Below are 6,987 nucleotides of genomic sequence, written 5' to 3' on the forward strand. Positions count from 1 at the left end.
ACTGCCCCCCAGGTGGATGGGGCACCTGCCCAGCACCAGGAGGGTAGCTCTGGTCCTGGCTGCTGCCCCACCTTCCTGCCTCAGTTTCCTGCTCTGTACACGGTGGGGAAGATGCCAAAAGACCAACAAGACCCCTTCCTGCTCTCAAACTCTGCCCTTCGATGGCCCGAGCTTGTAAATGATGACAAAAGAGCAGGACCCCCCAGAAAGTGAGACTGTCCTGAGTCTCCCAACAGTGTCCCCCGGGCCGGTCACTCTTCTGGATGGGAAGAGCCATCCACAGATGCCAGGGGCCTGGTCTGAGGCGTGGGCAGCACAGCTGGGACACCAGGGGGTGACGCTAACCTATGGTCCACAGGCAGGTGGACAGAACACTGATCCCCAAACCCACGTTGCCACGGCAGCCCCTCAGGTGTCCTTTGGGGAACTGCAGGCCCCAGCAGGCCCCAGCCAGCCCGTCGGCCATTGGTCCATAAACACATTTGTGAGGCATGTCCTGGGGCTCCGTTCGTTCAACCCGTCAGTTTGGGACACCCAAGCCTGCCCTCCGGTGGGGGGCAAAAGTCATCCAAATCCCTGTCCCCAAGTCCCTCCCACAGAGGCCAGGACACAGGTGATGGGCAGAACACATGCCCGGCCCATATGGTTCCATCTCCTAGAGCAGCCAACGGACTTGCACGTGTGTTTGTCTATGTGTGTGTCTAGGTGTGTGTGCGTGTGCATGGAATCGTATGTGTTCGTATGTATTTGCGCACGCACACATTTATACATACACGTTTGTGTATTTGCATGCATGTTTACAAGCGCCTATCGACTCATACACGTGTTGTCTTTTGCATATACGGTAGATGCATGTGTATATGTACTTGCGTGAATGCCTGCACTTGCACAGAACATGTGCCTGTGCGTATGTGTGCGTATTTGTGAGTGTGTGAGCAGTTACTTGCCTATGTGTAAGTGCTCAAGTCAACTATGCATTTGCACGTGCTTATGGGTAATGCATGACCACGTGTATTTCCAGTTGTATATTCGTCCACACAGGCTTTTGTATTTGCATATATTTGCATTTGCAAGTTGTTTTGCATATATGGGTGACTTTTATGCACATATATTTTTGCACGTGTATATACATGTCTTTGTACTTGCATGTGTATACACTGCTCTGGGTATATGCATTTGCATACGTGTATATGTTTATGTTGATATGTTTATTTACATGGATGTATAGACATATATTTGTATTTACATATGCATACGTACATTTGTATGTGGCTGTATATCCATTTCTATACGTAATTCTCTGTATATGCATTTGTATATATGTATGTGTTTGTTGATGTGTGTTTTTTGTTTTTTTTGTGTCTTTTTGCGGTACGCGGGCCTCTCACTGCCGTGGCCTCTCCCGTTGCGGAGCACAGGCTCCGGACGCGCAGGCTCAGCGGCCATGGCCCACGGACCTAGCTGCTCCGCAGCATGTGGGATCTTCCTGGACCGGGGCACGAACCCACATCCCCCGCATCGGCAGGTGGACTCTCAACCACTTCACCACCAGGGAAGCCCGATGTGTGTGTATTTTATGTGGATGTACTCGTACAGGTATACATATATATTTGTATATGCCTGTGTATGCATTTCTACATGTAATTCTCCATATACACATTTGTATACGTGTTTGTTGATGTGTATTTTATATGGATGTGTACTTCTATATGTATACATTTTGTATTTGTATATGTGTGTGTATATATATATTTGTATGTGCCTGTGTATGCATTTCTACATAGCATTCTCCATATACGCATTCATGTCTGAGTAACTGTATGTGTGGACAGTTTTCCCAGCTGCATTGCAAGGCCCCTCCCGGGCCACACAGCACGTCCCTCCACACTCAGGTCCCGGGTAGGTCTCACGACCCCACACATCCCCACTGCAGGTTCTGAGGTCCCTGAGGCAAGAAAACATCTGATTCAGGCTCTAGCTTTCACAGAGCCAGCCAAGTGCTCTCGGTGTTGCAAGGTGGTGATATTAAAAAAACAAAGCTGTAGGGAGGCTGCAGGCTGATGGCAGCTTCCACAGACAAGGATGGAAGAGGAACCGTGACGGAAGATGCGGCTCCCGACGCAGAAACGAGAAGACGGGGAGTTCAGGTGTGTGGTGTGTCACCCTCACACGCATCCTGGCCACACCTACCTCTTCCCTCCACACCCAGCTCTCCCCAAAAACCTCCGGGCTGTTGAAAGTTTATCCCCTGCGCTGATGACTGTCAAACATCATGAGTATGGCACCGCATGGACAGAGGCCACAGACACGAGAAAAACGAGCTATACGTGTCTTAGGCACCCAACGGAGTGTGTGTTCAAATATACCTACAGCCACTAAAATTCGATGAACAAAACAGATTGGGAGTTTGGGACTGACAGGTTCACACAGCTATATTTAAAATAAAATGCCTTTCCATTAAAACAACATAAAGAAGAAGTGGCTTGGCAAAGTTCACACAGCCAGTAAATGACAGAATTAGAACTAAAAATCCTTTTGTTTTTTTAGGTCAAAGGATGATTTTATTTTTAACTTTTATATTGGGGTACAGTTGATTTACAATGTTGTGTTGGTGTCAGGTGTGCAGCAAAGTGATTCAGTGACACATATATGTGTATCTATTCTTTTTCAAATTCTTTTCCCATTTAGGTTACTACAGAACTAAAACCCATTATTTTAACTCTAAACCCTACGATTCTCTTTTTCCCCAGGACCACTATGTAACCAAAAATAGGTTTTCTCAGCTACAGACCTACACGCTCCAGCATGTTTGGTCTCTAAACTTGTGTCATTCTGAGATGAGACACTTTGTTACGATTTTCACACTCAAATGAATTTGTTGAGATTATATGATATTAGGCTCAAAAATATTCTAAAATGTTGTCTTGTAGTCAATAAAAAGTAAGGTATAAAAAAAAATGTTTCTGGACTTCCCTGAAGGTCCAGCAGTAAAGAATCCACCTTCCGGGCTTCCCTGGTGGCGCAGTGGTTGAGAGTCCGCCTGCCGATGCAGGGGACGTGGGTTCGTGCCCCGGTCCGGGAAGAACCCACATGCCACAGAGCGGCTGGGCCCGTGAGCCATGGCCGCTGAGCCTGCGCGTCCAGAGCCTGTGCTCCGCAACGGGAGAGGCCACAGCAGTGAGAGGCCCGCGTACCGCAAAAAATAAAAAAATAAAAAAAGAATCCACCTTCCAATGCAGGGGACGTGGGTTCGATCCCTGGTTGGGCAACTAAGATCCCACATGCCACGGCCAAAATAAATTAAAACTTTTTTTTACTTTGAAAAATGTTTCTGAAGAGCATGCCAGGGTGCCGTTCAGAAGTCATCCAGAAGAAACACAGGCTTTTTGGTTGCCACGTGGACATAAGGTCTGGCATTTAGAGAAAACGCACGCACTTCCCTGGTGATGTGTTTCCTTGATCGCCTAAGTTAGTGGACGAAGCTGGACCAATGAGCTCTGTCAGTGCCTGCAGCGCAGGCAGCCCTCAGCACAGGACAGACCCATGCATCCAGGGCACTTGGCTGATGTGAGGCTGGTTGAAAGGGACAGCGGCCTCCAAGCAGCCGAACAACCAGCCTGCACATTCGTATGACACCCGTTTCCTCAGGAGACGGAGTCTGGGTCGCATTCCTCAAATCCTGGCAGCCTCATGAACTCTGCTGTCATGAGTCGAATGCAGTGGCAGTGACAATGTCGTACGACGTCCAAGGGCATATGCTCAGAAAGACCCCAGAGCTTCCGGTTTTCAGAATTCTGTCTTTCTGGGCACAGCCAGCTTCACTAGAGAAGGCTGGCAGTTCTAAGATCACTATTTTGGTGAGGAGACCGCACGTGGGAATCTGGTCGACCAGCTCAGCTGAGGCCAGGCGACGGGCAGGACCAGTTTCCCGCCACAGGAGAAAGCCACCCTGGACGTCTGGCCCTGGCTGACCCGTCAGACAACGGCGACCCAGGTGCAACCCCATGGGAGGCCCAGAGTGATGACTGCCCAAAATGCAAGCACAATGGTTGTTTTGATAGCAGCACTGTTTACGATAGCCAAGACGTGGGAGCCACCTAAGTGTCCAAAGACAGAGGGATGGATAAAGAAGATGTGGTACATATACACAATGGAATATTACTCAGCCAGAAAAAAGAATGAAATCACGCCGTTTGCAGCAACGTGGATGGACCTAGAGATCATTATACTTCGTGAAATAAGGCAGACAAATACTATAGGATATCACTTATATGTGGAATCTGAAAAAGGCAACAAGCTAGTGAATATAACAAAAAAGAAGCCGACTCACAGGTATAGAGAACAAATTAGTGGTTCCCAGTGAGGAGAGGAAAGGGGGGAGGGGCAGGATAGGGGAAGGGGAGTAAAGAGGAACAAGCTATTATGCATAAAATAAATAAGCTAGAAGGACATACGTACAGCACGGGGAACACAGCCAATATTTTATAATACCTACAAATGGAGTATAATGTTTAGAAGTTGTGAATCGCTATATTATATACCTGTACCTCATATAATATCATACATCCACTGTACTTCAGTAAATATAAATAAAAAATAAAAAAGGAGACGGTTACTTTGAGCCACTAGGATGGGGGAGTGGTCTGTGCACGCTGAAACGGCCAAGTCCAGGCTAGAGAGCTCCATCTCCTGGGACAAACTGGCAGCCACTAGACATGCCCTTCCAAGTGTCAAAATCCATTGGAAAATGCCCCACATCACGGAGCAGGGGCATTTGAAGGGGATATGGGGTCAGCAGGAATTATGGCCTGAATCTGGGGGTGTTAACCCACAGCGACTTCCCAGGCTTCCACCTGGTGAGTTGAGGGTAACATTCATTATATAATAAAAGGAAGCTGGTGGTGGTTGTTACTTCCTTACTATAATCTTTGATTCCTTGCACGTTGACAGCAGAGAAAACAGCCAGGAGGCTCGGGTCAGCCAGACATTGGAACAGCTGCACCAACTCTGAATGTCACCCCGCTGGGGCAGAACAGCCGGACTCATCCGTGTTCATGTTCGCTGGGGCACCCGTGGTCCGCTTCGTGGTGACCTGAGCTGAAGGGCAACCCCTCCCCGATTTCCTTGAGGCTGTACCTATTCCATCCGTCCCACTCCGTATTACGTATTTCCTAACGAGAATGTACAAGACAGGACATGTGCGGCAATGACGCAGCCCTGGGGACATGCCAACATGGATCGTTGTTGCATACAAGCTCTGCTGACAGATTCTAGCAGAAACTCACTGACCCCGAGCAACAGTGAGGATGCTCTGGGCACAGCACGAGTTCAAGGTGAGTTGGGAAATCATCACAGTCATCTGAGCAAGGACTGGGCGGAAATAGCATCGTTAGGGAAAACATATTTTTAAAGCAACAGCAAGGACATCGCGGCCATGCACACAGCTGCCCACCCACCGTGTTCCAGAAGCGTCTAGCCCATCCTGGGGTTCATCCACCGGGGAAGCTGTGTGAGGGCTACAGCCCCATGGAGGCTGGACCCCCAAAAAACTCCCGGGGTCCCTGCCCACGACTAAGCCCACAATAAAGTGAGATGCTGAGAATAATCACTCCGGTTTCTTTTTTTTTTTTTTTTTTTTAAGGTGGACCATTTTCTTAAAATTTCTTTTATTGAATCTGTAACGATATGACTCCTGTTTTATGCTTTGGTTGTTTGGCCACAAGGCCTGTGGGATCTTAGTTCCCCGACCAGGGATGGAACCCACATCCCCTGGATTGGAAGGCGGAGTCTTAACCACTGGACCACCTGGGAAGTCCCTGGTTTCCATTTTTAAAGCAAAATGTCCTAGACAGCTCCCTGGGTAGCAGATCTAACTGCAACAATATTTACTGAACGTCTGGAGCATGCTGAGGGAGAGATTTTAAAGGTTCACCCACGTCGCTGCACTTGTATTTTTTAAATGGATAAAGGGACGATGTCATGTCAGGGCTTCACATGGTCACCCTTGTTAGTGACCATCCGTGAAAACAGCAGCCTCTGCGAACTGACACATAGTAAAATAAGCCATAAAAAAATATCTGCTAGGGACTTCCCTGGAGGTCCAGTGGTTGGGACTCCACGCTTCCACTGCAGGGGGCACGGGTTCGATCCCTGGGCTGGGCACTAAAATCCCGCAAAGCTGCACAGTGCACCCCCAAAACAATCTGCTCGTTGATGGATGCATTTGATTGGTGAGTGGACACACGTCTGTGGCCTGGAATATCTCATCGTCACAGATGGCTTCTACGCTTTGTACCTGTGTTTTTTTTTTTAATTTTTCGGCTGTGCCACACAGCTTATGGGATCTTAGCTCCCCGACCAGGTATCGAACCCGAGCCCTGGCAGTGAAAGTACGGAGTTTTAACCAGTGCACTGCCAGGAAATTCCCCCACTGTTTTTACTTCTATAGATAATTTTTGCCTTGCATAGAAAAGCCAAGCCACTCGTCTGTAGGATGTTTCCAATCCAAAGAAAACGTATACGTTTTGTATCCAAGAAACTATAACATGTACTGTTTGCACTTGCCTGCTGGGATGTGGGCAGACTCTCTGCATGGTTTTCATGCTTTTCTAATGGATACTGGCCGATGATGCTTGTTCATGGAGATGTATCAAATGTCTTCTTTGCCTGTGTATTTCCATGCTTAGGTATTTCTAACGTTTATTTTTTTCTCTGTCTACTTCCATATATAGTGACGCACCATGAAAAGTAAATGGCATGAACGATATGTATATTATTATTCAAAATGAAGTCTTTCACTTAAAAATAAACCATGTGTTATTCCTTATAGAGAAGGAAAAAAAATAGATGTGTCCCAATCAGGAGAGGATGAGAGAGAGTTATTTGCCTTACGGGGGAAAAGAGAGGGGCAGGGAATGAGAGAGAGAGAGAGACAGAGAGAGATAAAGACACAGAGAGAGAGAGAGAGAGAGAGAGGGAGAGAGGTGG

The 6,987-nt window shown here is 47.7% G+C and overlaps 1 protein-coding gene across 1 annotated transcript in view; it reads right to left on the reverse strand.

Annotated features, from left to right (window-relative positions):
- The window catches only part of DHRSX (dehydrogenase/reductase X-linked), a 195,340-nt gene that overhangs the window by 37,142 nt on the left and 151,211 nt on the right, over positions 1-6,987 (reverse strand). The window lies entirely within an intron of this gene.

The sequence above is a fragment of the Neophocaena asiaeorientalis genome, unplaced genomic scaffold (assembly GCF_003031525.2).
Source record: "Neophocaena asiaeorientalis asiaeorientalis breed wild unplaced genomic scaffold, Neophocaena_asiaeorientalis_V1.1 scaffold69, whole genome shotgun sequence".
Lineage (NCBI taxonomy): Eukaryota > Metazoa > Chordata > Mammalia > Artiodactyla > Phocoenidae > Neophocaena > Neophocaena asiaeorientalis.